The sequence below is a fragment of the Eurosta solidaginis genome, chromosome 3, assembly GCF_040869045.1.
Source record: "Eurosta solidaginis isolate ZX-2024a chromosome 3, ASM4086904v1, whole genome shotgun sequence".
Taxonomy (NCBI): domain Eukaryota; kingdom Metazoa; phylum Arthropoda; class Insecta; order Diptera; family Tephritidae; genus Eurosta; species Eurosta solidaginis.
The window spans coordinates 158,020,133-158,038,697 of record NC_090321.1 but is presented as its reverse complement, the minus strand read 5'-3'; the positions used below and the strand labels follow the sequence as shown (position 1 = coordinate 158,038,697).

General features: G+C 35.6%; 1 protein-coding gene and 1 pseudogene across 6 annotated transcripts in view; one reads left to right on the top strand and one right to left on the bottom strand.

Annotated features, from left to right (window-relative positions):
* Positions 1-1,073, top strand: part of LOC137246037 (protein SPT2 homolog) — a 28,216-nt pseudogene extending 27,143 nt beyond the window's left edge.
* The window catches only part of LOC137244464 (zinc finger protein hangover-like), a 242,577-nt gene that overhangs the window by 202,787 nt on the left and 21,225 nt on the right, over positions 1-18,565 (bottom strand). The gene's annotated exons all lie outside the window — the stretch shown is intronic.

The window sequence follows — 18,565 nt, the reverse complement described above, 5'->3', positions numbered from 1 at the left end:
CATCTACAACAATACCATCATCTAGCACCAAACCTGCTGGAGCTTCCATTAAAAGTGCAATTACTTCTACTACTAGCATCAAGACGCCAACCTTGACTGCGCCTCCCTCAACTTCAACTTCAGCATCACAATCGTCTCAAAAGCCATCGAGTGCAAAGCAAATCAATTCCGTTGCAAGTTAATGCCATCATCAGGAACTAATACATCAAAGGCGTCGTCATTAACCGGAAGTAGTAATATTAATAGCAGTAATGGTGGCAGTAAAAATCTAATTTTGTCGAATAAAAATTCATATAATGGTGCAAGTCGGGAATTTCCACCTCGTTATACAACATGGGTTAAACCACGACAATTTCCATCAACTGATGTTCAAAAAACACGTCAACTTCCACAAGATATGCAAAAGCCCCGACAGTTTGCACCTCTGGATATGCAGTGTAGTAAAGATATTAAAAATCCACCACCAAATAAAAGTAAGTACACTTTTTTTTAAATAAAAGCAGTAGATATTTTATTTGTCTCGCAACAGGACTGCGCATCGAGGATGATGACTCTGAATATGATTCGGAAATGAACGACTTCATAGATGACGGTATAAAAACAATATGCAATCACAAACACGGCTGTTGGCTCCAATAATACTATCTGGATTTATATTCGGACCGGGATTGCCACTCTGGCATAAATCCCTATAAAATCCATTAGTGCCTTTGTTGTTCAAAAACTTACGTCCAGATTCGATTTCTGTTCGCTAACATTCGATTTGTTTCATGTATTTAAAAATTGTCTTATCTCGATTTCTTGACTGTCTGAAAAAACGAAGTCCGTTTTATGGCCTTCCAGAGCTGCAGCAAATTTTTAATAATTATATTCATAAAATCTGTTTTCTCTTCCTTAATTTAAATAGGTATCGCGACTTAAATGATGAAGACAATGCGGCAATGGAGTCAAATTTTGCTCAGGTTCACCGTGAGGAATATATTAGCAAGAAAATTGGCATACAAGAAGATTTTGAAGATATGAAACTGGAGGCAATGGAAAAGCAGCGCAAGGTGATGGCGGCAAAGAAATGAAAACTGAAATAATCTGCTCTATCGTTTCCCCAACTTAGTAGTTGGATCCGTACGTCAAGCTTTGCGTGGTGGTATCACGGCAGATCAAATTGTTAGCTATCTTGAGCAGTATTCTCATCGGAACATGAAATTAACTGAAACCGCGATTAAATAAAAATCTGTGGCTCATTAAAGCAGTTTGTATGTATATGTATAATTTTTAATAAAAGTACCTACATGTGTGCTTAATATTACAAATGCTCTTCGTACTAGCTATTTTTAATAAAGTTACAAAAACATAAAATCGTAAAATAAACAGCAATTTTTGACAAAGCATACAGTTTTCTAATTTCAAATTCATTATAAATTATTAACACCTCACAACAAAAATGTATTACCGACAATGTACATATAAAACTAAACATTGTAGTATTGAACTAACTTTGAGACGGAGAATCTTTCATAGTAAAAATGTATTCATAAATATATTCAATTGAAGTATTTCGTATCAATTCAAGCCCCTTGTTTCAATAGATTCGAATATTTAGTACCATGTAGTTATATTAAAACTACAAAAAATTGGGATAATCCCAGTTTTTTACGATTTTTCCCTTTAACCATGTAGCAAGTAATGTGGAATTAAAAAGTGAATAATAATATGAATAAATAATATGGCGGCCACCGTGGTGTGATGGTAGCGTGCTCCGCCTATCACACCGTATGCCCTGGGTTCAACTCCCGGGCAAAGCAACATCAAAATTTTAGAAATAAGATTTTTCAATTACAAGAAAATTTTTCTAAGCGGGGTCGCCCCTCGGTAGTGTCTGGCAAGCGCTCCGATTGTATTTCTGCCATGAAAAGCTCTCAGTGAAAACTCATCTGCCTTCAAGAGGAGCACGACGCAAATTGGAAGAGAAGCTCGGCCTTAGATCTCTTCGGAGGTTATCGCGCCTTACATTTATTTTTTTTTTTTTATTTATTTAATAATATGAAAACAGTATTTCATGCTACCAATTCGCCATTCCAAAAGTTCTCTTGAAAAAAAATGCATTTTTCGCACATTTTAAACGTAGCGTCTCATTAAGCAAACAGATTGATTTTGAAGTTTTGCTGTTATAGGTATCTCAATCGAAAACGGAAAAAGGAGAGGAAATTAGGAGAGCGAAGTTTTGTTTGAATCGACCATTAGTTTTTGCAGACGAGTTGTGTAGGTATTCCTTCCTTATACGTTAAAAGTTACATACGAACTTAAATATAATGAAAGTTCACATAGTTGAGGATTTTAAAAATCTTAGAACGATCAACAGGTGTACCTCTAGCTGCTCTTGCTAGTTGGGTCAAGGGTATTTTCCAAACATAACTTCGAAAAGAAGGGATTGAATTGTACTTAACATATGTATACATTTGTACATAACTGCAAAGTTTTCTAAAGTAGTTAAGTCGCCTTATGAAAAGTTCTTCATATTTTATTACTTGTCTAAAATTCATATATTAGTGATAAGCCCCCTTAAATGTGGAATAAATCTTAAGTATTTTTTACGTAAGTCGATTTAAGCTACTTTAAAAAAATTTCGCAGACAAAGACAACATCCAATTCAGCGCTCTTAAAACATTATTGGCCTCTGAGGCATGCATCGATTATAATAGCTCTTTTTATCCCAAAAGTCTCCACCCTTCCAACGACACCAACCTTTTGCCTGTATCGCTCTTAAATAATCGCCACCCGTGTAATGAGGATCCAATATCACAAATTTTACTTTTCCTGTTTGTGAGCAATAATCAATTCCGATAATAGTATGTGCCAACACACCACCACCTATCACAAATGGTGTACCTTGTGTTTAGAAATCCATAGATAGGTCGGAAGCTAACGTTGCAACATCGGCACCAGAAGTTACATGATATTTTGCTTAGCGAAATTAAGTTTAACGTTCCTATTAGGCCATCTAGACATTTCCAATCAATTTTTGTAGCTACATGCAGGTCGAATTATGAAATGCACGAACCACTTAACTGTTTATGTCGTGATTTTAATAAACACTGTAAAAATTTAGACGTCTGCGACTCGTTTCTTGGTATTACAAAATACCTTTTAACTACATTAAATTTGTAATTCGAAATGAAGCAAAGAACGTTAAACCGTGATATACTGTTCAACCCTCTGTTTCAAATTTGAAGTACCAGTTACTTGAAACTTGTTTGCAAAATTGCGTTGTGATCATTATTTTTATATGTATGTAATGAAATTCTGTATAAATTCTATTCTGTATATATTTTATCTACTATTAATTTGCTTTATTGTCAATGTCATAAATTATTATTTACTAGCTCCTTCATGAGTACATTTTATCCCATTTACAACATTTTATCTTTTGCTTACTTCTAAGTCTTTAATTGAAATTGTCAAGCGTTTGGTTCAATACAGTTTAAATATTACTTTAAAATTGATGACTGCTTATGTTGTTTATTTCATGTATTACATCTGAGATTTAAGTGTACACTATGAGTTAGTCGTTCGCATTTCCTACCTTGTTGCACAGTTTGATTGATGTTGGAGGTGTTGAAGTGTAAAATCTATATATATTCTATTGAAAAAGAAAAAAATCCCTTTAAAAAACAAATGGATTTACTTAATAAAATGCGGAAATGCTGAGTTATGCGCACTGAGTACAAATTGCAAAGCAAGTTACCTCCGGCGAAGTGAACATTAATAGCTACAGCAATTGTGAAGTGAAGATCGCTAAGTTTCGTGTTTTCACGCCAATTCGACAACTAGTGAACAAAGCCAATAAAAAAAAGAAAAATTGCAATATATGCATGTTAAACAATTAAAACTTTATGGTGGATGAAGCTACTTACCATTATATTCAAATGTGCATGTAAATATGCATAATTGAAAAAATGCAATAAGCGCCATAGCCAACTTCAATGTTTAAAAAAAACTTACACCAAGTGAAGCCCCCATTGCTGATACTTAGCATAGACTTGACTTGACTTGGCGTAAACTTGGCCACTTGGCCACGATTATACTCCACTTGGCGCATACAACCTGGCATCATAATCAGCGTTGAAATTTATTTTTAAATAAATGTCAATTTGTATGACAAAATGTCAAAATGAAATGGAAACAAACAAATGGCATCTCAAAATGTAAACGTCACTTAGAACTTACATAGAAAATCAAAATTCAACAGACTTCTAAGTCAAGTTAAGTGTTGCTAAGTTTTTAGTAATCAGGGGCCCTATTCGCTAACTGTGAATTTTCAAATGTACACAAGAAATTGTGTAAACTTTAAAATTCTGATTCTGTAAAGCAAAACTGTGAACAAAAAAACTCACTGATAAAAACTCTGTGAGTTTTCTTGGCAGCCAGTGTACACTATTCTGACATTCAAAACTCATACGCACTGTTGCAGAATGACTTTTTTGTTTTCATGGCGTTTGATGAATATTTTCCCACTGACATAAGACTTTTACATTCAGCGCTCATTCAGCAAAACAATGTACACAATAATTTACAGAATCGCATGAAAATTTAAAGTGTAAATTGTGTGTGCAAATGAGTTTTCAATGAGTGTACATTTTTCAGTTTTTCACAGTTACGGAATTGACCCCCAGTAACGTGCAATGTTCATTTAACAGAACTGTAAGTGACAGTTCTCAAGCCAAGTCAAGTCTATCCTAAGTATCAGTAATGGGCCCTTGAGCGTACATTGTAAATGCTATTAAATAAATATGCGTAAATTGAAATGAAAGATTTTATATGGAATTGATAATGTTAAAGAGTGTCAATAATAATTTTAACTCAACGGCAGAGCTGTAAAAAGATTGAATCAATTGTGTGCATTTTCTCAGCATTCCTTTAAAAATTGTGATTTTTTTGGTTGCATATTATAAATTCCTGAACGGCTTAAAATACTTTCAACTCAAGGACAAAGTGTGTGTGTATAAAAAAATGTTTAGGCTCTTGTGGGTTGAATGGTTTCCTTTTTAGGTATAACTCGCGGATAACTTGCTTATATAAAAGCATAGGGCTCTTGATTATGTAAAGTATTCCAAAAACATGAAGATATAGTCGAATTTTGCTGAAACTTCGCAAATACAATCTATTGCTTTCTTGCTATGTGTCAAAATATTACTATATGTCCTACTTATTTTGCTAGGCTTTTTCTATTCACCTTAGTCACCTTCCCCGTTTTCTTTCATCTGCGCCACAAAACTCGGTAGAAGCTGTACAAAGAGATTGGCTCCCTCGGACTACAGTTTTTTTTAAAGATGAGGTTTTGACAGTGTTTTACGGGTTATAAATATAGGACCCGAGTGATTGAGAAGGACCATTAGTCTATATGCCTATTTACACGGCATTGGTAAAACATTGAAATTGGTTTGAATGGTTGAATTCTATCTTATTTGAGCAGATTTGTATTCAAAGTCAATTTTCTTTGCTATCAAAAAAGCTACAACTACCAATAGAGCCTAGATAGTTGATTGTAATTTGTAATGTACCATGTCGGTTCGCTGGATGTTACAGCGGCAATGCTATTACAATTTGCAAACCCACAAACCAGAATAGATACAGTATTTGACCATATACCGCTAAGAAGAATATATGAAGGAACTTAAGAGCATTTTTTTTTCATTGAATTACCTTTTCTTCAATGGTTTAATCACCAATTGAGGACGTTCAAATGTAGGTTAGTACTTTTTCATGCAAGTACCTTTTATGTGGCACATTGGCAAAACTTATTTGAAAAGATGACAATTTCCGGAACAGGGATGTTGAAATATTTGTCGTTTGCTTTTTTTATTAAATTTTTAGGAAAAGTTCAATAAAAATACTTTCCCAGTTAACTTCTTTGTGCTTACCATTTAATTAACGAATAAACTGGGCATCGCGGACAATAATTAAGTTTTTGTGTTGATATTTTGAAGTGGCTTTAATTAAATGCAACAATGTGATATTTGAGAGGATTTTGTGCATGTACGACATTTTTCATAATTGATTGGTACTAGAAAAGTGTGTGTACAGACAGCATTCATTTAAATGCTTATGAAAAATAAATAAAATGTTTGTGTTTCATTCAATTACTTCACTCTTTCTTCGATTGAGTTCAGAAATGCAGTCTTTTCTTCCACTACTAACGAAGAATGGGTTGACTTTTAAGCCACATTCCTTAACAAGGAATGAATGAATGAAGATCAATCATTCTTAAATCAATGATTTAAAATTTGAAATGATTGCACACTTTTACAGCTCTGCTCAATGGGTAGAATTTGAACATTTTCCAAAGTGAAATAATCATTTACTGGGTAACGAATAACCCGATAAGTGTATGAAAACAGAGTATTCAAAGAATTATATTTTCCAAAGTGCAAGGAAAATTGGAAAGACAAAAGAAAATATACACAAAATACATGCTACGAAGGCTGATGCAGAATTAAGGCGGAAACTATTCCATAGAATTGCTACTATAAGTTAATGCAATTGTTATTGAAAAGTTAAAAAATTCAGCTATACCAATTAATAGTTACAAAAGTTAGTGATCAGCTAAAAATTAAAACCGCAAGCGTTACATACGCATATATTTGGTGAAAGTAGAATTTGTCATAAATCTTAGGTATACTTATATCTATAAACATACATTTTATATTTCTCTATTTTCCTCTACGACTACAAATAAATCAGCAATATTGCAGCGTTAAATATAGCAATCGTAAGCAATTAACGCGCCCTGCCTGTCTTAATACCGCGCGTCACCATCATTGATAGCGCAAGACCGTGCGCTACCACCATCGCGCGCAACACCGCGCGGCACCATCATTGATAGCGCAAGACCACGCCCTACCTCCATCGCGCCCAATACCGCGCGGCACCATCATTGATAGCGTAAGACCACGCGCTACCATCATCGCGCCCAACACCGCGCGGCACCATCATTGATAGCGCAAGACCTTGGGCTACCACCATCGCGCGGAACACCGCGCGCTACCACCATCGCGCCCAACACCGCGCGCACCATGATTGATAGCGCAAGACCGCGGGCTACCACCATCGCGCGCAATACCGCGCGTCACCATCATTGATAGCGTAAGACCACGCGCTACCATCATAGCGTGCAACACCGCGCGCTAATACCATCAACAGCACGAAAACAACGCACTACAACCATCATAACTTACATAAGATGAAAATCAAGTAAGTAGAACAGTGCGCGGTACGGGTAACCAAACTCCTAAACCAAGTAAACGCTCACCGTCCCCCTAAATTAAGCTGTAATAACTTACACCCGAAGTCGTTTTGTCGGACGAAATATATGCCACACGCAGTGACCATAAACGCCATTTTTTTTTTGCTCTTTTCTTTCCACAGGATCACCCAAATAACACAGAAGATGTCACAATTTTGGACACGGCGTTTCCATCGTAACACCGGTCACCAGCAGCAGCATTACCGGATCAACCACATCACCAGCCATAACAACCAGACCAACCACATTACCGGCAACAACAATCTACCGGCAACAACAACCTACCGGCTACAACAATTACCGGCAACAACAATTACCGGCAACAACACGTACGTACGTACAACAACCCACCGGCTACAACAACTACCAACAACAACATCACCAGGAACTATGGCGGCAGAGGCCCACAGTACGGCCTCTTGCCGGCTAGCCTACCGGGTGAGTCGTGCCAAAGTAGTTAGTTGCATAACCAATTCAAATTTGACACAACTTATAAGGTTCCATTTCGGAACCTCCGGAAAAGTTGTACTTATGTGCACACCCTACTGCACACTGCACACCAAAACCAAAAAACACGAACTTTTAGTCTTAAGTTAACTTTATTTATTTAGTTTTAGTTCTTGTAGTATAGTTAATATATTAATTTATTTAGTAATCCTGCGTTTGTAGTTTTAGATGATTTTATTTAATATTTTTGTCCGCACACACTTGTTCGGTTTAGTTCAACATTTATAATTGTGTGTATAACATTTTTTATGTCAGTGATGTGGGCCGCAGTTGCATTTGACATGCACGTTGCCACCTGTACGTGCCTGTCAAATACAACTTAAGGGCCAACCACATAGCATACCTTATTATATTTTGGTGTAAGGCTTATGTTCCTTATATCACCCTTCCTTTTCAAAAGAAGAATTTTGCAAATTAAACACGTGTGCCATATTCTTCTTTTGTATTCTATTAATTGGTTCGGATGAACGAAAATATTAGGGTGTACCTTCCTTTTTGAAATTCATTCATCCGGATCAATTTTATGACTATTTAAAATATGTTAATTAAAATTGTGGTATTTTGAATCTTTGTTTGTACAATATTTACATTTTATATATTCAACTTAAGGTGTTTTGTTGTTTATAAAATATTAATTCGTTTTTTTTCTCGCTTGTGCTATACTATGAATAATTTCGAATTACATTTTTCGTTTTGATATACAAAATTTTGTGTTCTATATATATATTCTTGTTTTGTTTTTATATATATTTTTTTGTTGCCTTCGTGGCTATTTAAAAATGTCGAGTATGAAATTACTTCTAAAAATTATGGATTTTGTTCAATTGAGGTATTACGGTAATGTTAATTTACTTTACTAAGGCGGTTTTTATGTACCACTTTTTCTTTGCTTTTAACTTCATCGAAAATAGTTACATTGGGTTCGTTAATTTTGGTTATTGTAAACGGACCTTGATAAATATTTTCGTGTTTATGATGTGGTTCTTTCTGTAAAAGTACTTTATCTCCGATTTTTACAACTAAAGGACGTGCCGTTTTATCATACAGGTTTTTAGTTTGTAATTTATTTTTATTAATTAGATTTTGTGCCATTTTGTGCGTTTTCTGCATCCTAAACTTAACTTCTTTGGCATAGTTTTCGACATTATAGATCGGGTCAATTTTTTCTTTTGTTAATTCATTAGGCAAAGTTGCCTTTTTCCCAAAGACCAACTCGTAAGGCGAAAATTGGTTGTCGAAAACTGTGCTACTCGTAGTATTGTGTAGGAAAGTAAAGTATTTTAAATAAACATCCCTATCAGAAAAAGTGTCTTTTAGATATGCACGTAAGTATTCATTAAAAACTCTATGATTACGTTCAATCGTGCCAACAGTTTCATGATGGTATGCAGTTGAAAAATTATGTTGAATATTTAAAAGCTTTGTTAATTCTTCGAATAATTCATTTTTAAATTCAGTACCTAAATCTGACTTTATGGCATTCATTGTACCGTAAGTTAAAATGAATCCTTCAAAAATTGCTGAAGCGATTGTTTTTGCCGATTTGTCTGACACAGCGACTGTTACCAGGTATTTAGTCATGCCGCAAATCATGGTAAGTGCGAACTTGTTACCATATTTGGACTCAGGTAGGGGTTTTATCGTGACAATTACTAATATATCGAATGGTTTACAAGGAGTTGGTGTTAAAACAAGTTTTTCTTTTGTTTTAGGTTTAACCTTGCTTAAAAGACAATCTTTATAATTTTTGATATATTTCGATATATCACGAGTCATGTTCTTCCAATAAAATTTTGTTCGCAATTTTGCGTAAAGTCTTTTCATTCCGCAATGTCCACCAGAATCATCGGGATCATTATGGTAAATTTTCATAAGTTTTAATTTTGTATCTTCATCTGTTACTGTCTCCACTGGATCTGTTAAATAATTTCTAATGATTTTAAAATTTTATTTCCAATAGTTTTGAAATTTGTAATAGTGTAATGTTCGAACATAATATCGTTTTTAGGCCATTTAATCTGCTTAATTTTGCGTTTGCCGGCTTCTGATTCAAGCCTCGAAAGTAATTTCTCTAAAGTCATTATTTCGTTAACAAGCTCAAAACTAAGTAACTCGAGTTTCTTATGTTTAATATGCGCAAAAATTCTTAAATTTGTTGTTTTATTATTTTTATCGTACGTAATTTCCGATCTTATTCGTGGGACTTTTTTCGAAAAATTTAATTAAAATTTGTCGCAGACATGTAAAGTAATTTGTATTTCGTCGTTTTTGTCTGTTTTCCTATGTAAATTTTTGTCGTTTGCCTTTTTTGTCATGGCTCTTGTCTGTACGGCCAAAATTTGTTTGTTAGTTTCTTTAATCTCATCGATTGTTATACGCGATAGTGCATCAGCACAAACGTTTGATTTACCTTTTATATATACAATAGTAAAGTTATATTCAGACAGTTCCAGTCTTATTCTTGAAAGTTTTGAAGATGGGTCTTTCATATTGAATAAGTATACTAGAGGTCTATGGTCTGATTTTACAATGAAATGGGTGCCATAAACGTATGATCGAAATTTCTTGATTGCAAAGTAAATAGCTAAAAGCTCTAATTCTATAATAGGTTTTTTCTGTTCGGCTTTAGTAAATGCTTTAGAAGCGAAATAAATTGGTAAATCACTACCTTGTTGTTCTTGACTCAAAAAAGCGACACATCCAGTTGTGGAAGCATCAACTGTAATAATGAATTGTTTAGTAAACTCTGGATATTGAAGTAATTTTGGTGAAAGTAACGCTGCTTTCAAAGATAAAAATGCTCTTTCGCACTCTACATCCCATACAAATTCAACTCTTTTTCTGCTTAATCGGTTTAGAGGCGCTGCCAGAAATGCAAAATTGGGTTTAAACCGTCTGTAATAGTTTGCAAACGCGACGAATCGTCGTACCGCGTCTTTGTCAGTCGGTTTTGTATACTTTTTAATTGCGTTTATTTTAGAGTCGTCTGGCAATAAACCTTTGGCTGAACATTTGTGACCTAAAAATGTAACTTCTGGTCGTAAAAAGTTGCATTTATTTGGGTTAAGTTTGAGATTAAAAGACCTACAAGTATCGAAAACTTTTGAAAGATTTTTAATATGGTGTGCTTCGCTACAACCTATGACGATAATATCGTCGACGTATAAAAATGCGACATTGGGTGTTATACCCGAAAAAGCTATTGTCATCATTCGTGAGAATGAATTTGGTGCTATATTTAAGCCAAATGGAAGCACTTTCCATCTAAATGCGCCACGGTCAGTGCTGAAAGACGTAATGTCACGAGAGTCAGGATGCAAGGGGATTTGATGAAATCCTGAAAAAAGATATAATGTGGAAAAATACTTTGCTCTACCGAGATTGTCTAAAATATCGTCAACTCTGGCTAGTGGGAATTTATCAGCAATGAGTTTTTTGTTTACTGCGCAAAAATCTACGCACATACGATATGCTTTTTGACCATTTGTATCTTTCTTTGGGACTACAATCAAAGGACTATTGTAATTCGAATAACTGGGTTCAATCAAATCATTGTCTAACAATTTATTTACTTGGCGATTTATTTCTTCGCGTTGAGAGTATGGCAATCTATAGTTTTTAACATATACCGGTTCCTTGTCTGTCAATCTTAATTTTTGCTCGTAAAAGTTGTTTAAAGTCATTTTGTCCGTGTCAAGAGCGAAAATGTCGGCATAATCTATGCAAAGGTCAATTAGTTTACTATGAGCATGTTGAGGTATTTGATTTTTTAAAATTGAAGTCAGTTTTTTCGTTCGTTTGTCTTCTGTTTCTGTCTTGTTAATTGTATAAACATTATAATTTGAAAGTCTTTCTGTCCGAATACTTTTTCTTTTCACATACTTTATATCATCCGTGGTATTTATAACTTTTATTATTGGGTTACTAGAATTAACAATGCACCTAGCTGTGAAAACACCTCTTTCAATTCCCAGCGAGTCCACGAAAAGTGGTTCGGGTTAATCTCTTAAATCAAAAAGTCTGAATATTTCACATCTTGGCGGAATGATACAACTGTCGCTTTCTGTTCCATGTAGGATTGGTATCGCAACTTTTTTATTACCTAGCCAAAAGGAAATACTATTTCTTTCATAATTAATAATGCATTTGTTAATTTTCAGAAAATCTTTACCCAGTATGCCATCGGATGGAATATTAAAGTCCTCATTTACTACATGTAAAGTATGTTTAATAGAAAAGTTAGAAAAATTTAAATTTACGGTAATTTTACCTAAAGTCGAAACTGAATTTGAAGTGACACCGGTAATGTTAATAATGTCGTTCGTATTTAAGGAAATATTTCTGTCTAAACATGATATCTTTATTAAAGAAATGTCCGCTTGAGTGTCTACTAGGAAAGAACAAAATTTTTGTGACTCGTTAAGTTGTAATTCAATGAAATCTGAGTAATTTAAATTTAAACAATAGACGGCTATAGGTGAGGGAAGTTCGCTTATTCGCTTAATTCGTCCTCCCTCAGTGTTCGCTCCTGAGGGGCACTGGCGTTTAAAGCGGAATTTCTGAATGTGTTGTTACCACGTGATCGAAAAGCTAGAACCTGACGTTCACTTACTTCGTTGTTTTGTTCTACAATTAATTTTGCTACCACGTCTTTCGGATCTGTAAATGCCGTTGAGGCTAAAATGGTTTTTACTAAATTGGATTTTGCATTTAATCTACACACGTTAACAGTTTGTTCGACTGCCATTTCATGAGCTTTCGTTTGAGTGATCCCTTCAATAATAAGAGACCGCTCAAGTGAGTCAGCTAAATCTTCAACTTTTTTCGCAAAATCTGTATAATTATTGTTATTAACGTGCAACGCTGCAATTTTTCCTGCCACAACTTTCGAGTTGCCCGGTTTGATCCTATTTCGTAGAGCTGTTTTAATTTCATTAACTGAATTTACTTGTCTTGGAATTGCTTCACGGGCTTTACCCTCTAATTTTGATTTTAAGAACGCTATAAAAGTATTATTTAAATCTGCAGTAGCGAATTGTTCCAATAATGCAATTTTGTCTATAAAAGAATCAAGTGCTAGAGGATCACCACTGTAGTTTTCTCTAATAGAATTAGCACATGTGCTAATAAAAATTCTCTTTTCCTCAAGTGTTGCCATGATTTGATCGTTAAGATCTCAAGCTGGATTAGAAGGTGAGGCAACGTTTGTACTAATTGGATCGTTAAGATCTGATTCTAAATTAGAAGAAGTTGAAGTTAATTTTTCACTATTTGAATCGTTAAGATTTGAATGTAAATTAGGAGTTAAATTTTTAATGGAAGAATTTTCGAAGCCTGGAAAATCTGTTGACAAAGAAAATATATTTTCCTGTTTGGTGACTTTATCGGAATCGGATTCTGAATCTGAAGTTTTTTGCACTTGCTTACCACTTCTAAGGTTGTACATATGAAATTATCAGAATAGCACAGATAATTCAGTTCAAACAATGAAATTAATGAAGTACTTATTTGAATGTCTGAATTTATATTTAAGCTGAAATATTGAGGAAAAAGAAAAAAAAAATTTGTAAAATTGAACTGATTTAAGGGTTAATAGTTGCTACAGAAATATTTAACAATTTATTTGAAGAATTAATGCAAACTGCATTATACTTGTATAGAAAAATCTTTAAGAAGTAATTGAATTTAAACTTTGCACAAAAGTATATAAGTATTAGTTGGTAAAAATCTCAAAATTGTTGTAACTTGTTTAAGAGATCTATTTATATTCACGCTTTGTTAAAAAAGTTGTATATTTTCACGGCCGCAACGCTTTATAAAAAAAATCTAACTTGGCTTTTCACGGGACCACGGTTTATATCAAAAGAAATTTTAATTGGTTTTTACGGAACCAACGCATGTATCAACAAAAAAAATTAATTGGTTTTTAACGGAACCACCGCATATTTAAAAAAAAAATTTTATTGGTTTTTCGCAAACAATTCATCAAATTTATAGCGTACCTGGGACTGCTTATCTAGTTCACTCAGTCTTATATGGTGATATTTTGTTGGAAAATGTAGGTATTAAAAAACTGAAGTAGAATGAAAATTTGAAAAATGGAAATTCAGGCATGTGAAACTTTAAATAGAAGATTTGTAAAATGAGTTGAAAGTATGAAAAATTTGAAGAAAATGTAAATTTGTAAAATGAATTCAAACTTGAGAAAAAAATTAAATGTAGATTTGCAAATGTTAAGATGTATAAAATGGTTCGAAAAAATTTTAAAATTATTGAAAACTGAGGTAGTTAAATTTAGGCGCACGCACCGTTTTAGTAAAAAAAAATCCAAGTGTTTTATATAAACGGACGCACCGTTGTAATCAAAAAAAGATTTATCATATTTAATGTGAACACACCGCACTTAATAAAATTTGTAAATTTTTGTATACATATAAGTAAAAAACCCCTTAGGAAAAATTTTATTAATACATACATACATACATATATCATATACTTATTTTTCTGCTTCACTCCTGCTATGATGATGGCTGCCGCTGATGTTAATGCTGGCCTTCGCTGCCGACTCTGGTTGCTGCTGCTGGGCTTTGCTGTTGATGGTGTTCGTTGCTGCTGACATTCGCTGCCGCTGGCGGTGGTACAGTTTATGGATCCGTTATCTGAGTGGCGTGGGTTTTCGCATGCCGTTATTATGTATATTATAATTAAATGATTTATGTTATCTCTGATCTTTTTACTTTAAAAATTTGTAGTTCGTAGAATTTAGTTCTTTATGTTATTTCCGTAGTGTTTAGTTTTTAGATAATTTGTTGAATTAGGAAATAGTATTTTGTAGATTTTTGTTATTTCGCATTTTGTTTTAATTTTATTACATTTGTTAAGTTAATTTTATTATGTTCGGATCACACGCACTCAACTCACCTGTACCACCACCACGAGGCTCCGCCTCACGGTCGCCATATAAGGTTCCATTTCGGAACCTCCAGAAAAGTTGTACTTATGTGCACACCCTACTGCACACTCCACACCAAAACCAAAAAACACGAACTTTTAGTCTTAAGTTAACTTTATTTATTTAGTTTTAGTTCTTGTAGTATAATTAATATATTAATTTATTTAGTAATCTTGCGTTTGTAGTTTTAGTTGATTTTATTTAATATTTTTGTCCGCACACACTTGTTCGGTTTAGTTCAACATTTATAATTGTGTGTATAACATTTTTTATGTCAGTGATGTGGGCCGCAGTTGCATTTGACATGCGCGTTGCCACCTGTACGCGTCTGTGAAATACAACTTAAGGGCCAACCACATAGCATACCTTATTATATTTTGGTGTAAGGCTTATGTTCCTTATAAATCAAATATACCTTTTTTTTAAATTAAAATAACCCAAAAAGAGAAGTGAGGATTAGAAAACAAAAATTGTTTAAGTTGTACCTAAACTTTAAAGAAGAATTTTTGTAATTAAGGAGTTGGTTTTCTTTGGTAGGAATTTGTTTACCTGTATATAAAAATAGTACATACATGTGAAGTTGACGCACATAGGCACGCGTTGATTCATTTAGGGCACTACAGTCTAGCTCTACTGGAGCTCAGTTCCAGTTGATTCAATTATTTAGATGCATTTATTTTGCATTTTCCTACCTATTAGTGATATATAAAATTGGATTTTTTTTTGTAATCAAATTGGATATGTCTAACTGAGCATCGAAAATAAAAACGAGCCTTAGTGTCCCAAGTGAAACGACGTACGTGTATGTGAATAGTATGTTACATTACGTAATACTTTAATACACATGCGCATTGCTAACTAAATTTGAATGAATAAAAATTTTACAATTTTGCTGTTCAGTTACAAAATGAATTGTAAACAAAAAGAAAGCCAACATAACTCCATTTAAACTATATGGAGAAGAAACCACAATTATAGTAATATTGAATTAATGAGGCAATAAATATGTGCCCATATATATGATACGCGTATTAAGGTATCAGCGCCCTTTATTACAGAACATGAATGTGTAAGCAGTTAATAGCAATTTATCAGATCTAGATTTGATTCCTAATTTTTGTTAGTAGTGACGTAACGATCCAATGAATTTTCTCCCAACTCCATTCAGTCACTAAATATAATTTTTTTTTGATTTCGTAAAATTTCGAAACAATTGAACGCGTTCACGATGCAAAGTCGGCAGTACTTAATTAACATTCATGTATGCGTCTGAAGAGAGGGCGATGGTATGACAAAATATAGATACTACATTTACCTGCACTTACTATTTAGCGAGATTTATTAAAACGAAAATTAGTCCAACTTGAAATAAGTTAAGGGTTTTTGCAAATAATAATAGGTTAGATTAGGGTGGCTGCCCGAGGGCACACTTAGGCCAGTAGTATTAGGCCCGTTGTGATACCACGAAAAACACCGTTAAATTTCCTCTTCGAACCATTTTGAGGACCTAATGAAAGCTACCAGGTCCTTGACGTCATGCTCCACAACCTGGCTCAGATTATCAAGAAATAGATCTCCCAGAAAGCGCTGCCGTGCTCCGCTTAGTGCTGGGCAGTTGCAAATGAGGTAAACCACCGTTTCTCCTCCTCATCCTCTTTACAACTCCTACAGCAACGACGATAAGGCGCTCCTAACCTTTCTGCATGCCTACCTATTAGGCAATGACCCGTTAGTGCCCCCACAAGTGTGGAAATTGTATCCCTTCTTAGGTTGTACACGTAACGGGATCTTTTAGGATCCCATTTAGGCCAGGTTTCTTTCGATGTTCGACACCCCGGTGTTTGTAGCCATCTTTCGTCGGCTTGACGGCAGATGTGCTCTTTTAGCATTAGCTTGCATGTGGACAGGAGTATACCTAAGCGTTCTTGTCCAGGAAGAACTGAACGAGTGGGAGCCAAGAGATTTTATGGCAGCTTGGCTGTCGCTGAAGATAAAAATTTCTTTGCCGACATTGTATGTCCCTATCCTAGCTGCGGCTTCCATTATGGCTGCAACTTCTGCCTGGAATATACTGCAGTGGTCGGGTAGTCTGAATGAGAGCTGGAGGTCAAGGTCCCTTGAGTATACTCCACCTCCAACCGTTCAGCTTGGAGCCGTCCATGTATATGGAAATGCTACTGCCCATAGCAAGGCACTTATCCGACTCCGTCCAGGCATCCCTGCTGGGTATGTTTATCTTAAAGTTGGTTTCCGCAACTGTTGTGGTCGCACAGCGATCCGTGCTAGGAGGTAAAAAAAATTGTATTTGTTTAGTATACTTGAATGTCCTGTGGTCTTGTTGTTCCAACACGGCAACTCCCTTAGACGAAGGGCTGACGTTGCCGCTGCTCGCTGACCAGCTAGATCCAATGGAAGGACGTCAAGAATGACCTGAAGAGCTTCGCTAGGCGTTGTTCTTAGAGCCCCGCTTATACTTATCATGCTGGATCTATGGACTTTACCCAACCAGTTTATGTTTGACGCCTTGCTCAAGGCTGGCCACCATACGACTACCCCGTACAGCAGTATGGGTCTGATAATCGCGGTATAAATCTATCTGCATATGTTGGGGGTGAGTCCCCATTTTTTGCCAATGGCTCTTTTACACGTATATAATGCAATGTAGGCTTTCTTTTGTCGCTGAATAACGTTGTCCTTCCAGTTCAGCTTTTTGTCTAAAACAAAGCCTAGAAATGTGGCTTTATCTGTCAAGATTAGGCGCACCCCATTTAGTTTTGGTAGGTTTAACGATGGTATTTTGTATCGTTTCGTATATAAGACAAGCTCAACTTTATTGGAATTGACGCTGAGTCCACACCGGGAAGCCCACAGGGAAACCTCTCGCAATGCTACCTGCATCAAGTCGCATAAAGTTTGAGGGAACTTGCCTCTGTAGACAATCGCTAGGTCATCAGGATATGCCACAACCTTCCCGCTCCCCAACAAGTATCTCTTAATAGCGAGTTTACCGTTAGGTTCCATAGTAGAGGGGAAAGGACACCACCCTGGGGCGTGCCGCTCGCGGCAAATCGTGTTATATCAAGCTTCCCCAATGAGGAAAGCACTTTCCTTCCCCTGAGCAATTGATCAATAAGTCCCACTAGGGGTCTATTTACGTACAGACCAGTTAAAGCATTGTTAACGGCGTCTGGACTTATATTGTTGAATGCTCCTTCAATGTCGAGGAAGGCCACAAGACAATAATCCTTTTCGAACAAGGACGTTTCCATAGTAGAGACTAGGCTGTGTAGCGCAGTCTCCGCAGATTTACCTTTGGTGTACGCGTGTTGATAGCCCGAAATGAGGTTCCTATCAATGTTTGTAGTGAGTAAATCTCTCTAGGGTCTTGAGTACGAAGGAAGAAAGACTGATAGGTCTGTAGACCTTCGGCTCGTAGTGAGAGGCTTTGCCTGCCTTAGGAATGAATATGACCGTGGCGCTCCTCCATGTACACGGAATATAGTTCAGAGCCAAACAAGCGGTATATATGTGCCGCAGCCAGTTGGCTGATAACTCCAAAGAGTAGATAAGTTGAGCGGGGACAATCCCGTCTGGTCCAGCAGCCTTAAAAGGTTTAAAACTTTTAACTGCCCACCTCACCCTCTCCTCAGTGATGGGTATATTCAAAGCTTGGTTTGCTGCAGGTACTTCCGGTGCGTTGGTCATATTTCCCGGGAAATGTGTGTCCAGGAGCAGCTCTAGGGTTTCCCCTTCTGTGCTGGTCCAGGTACCATTCGGTCTCCGCAGAAAGCTAATAGCTGTTCGCG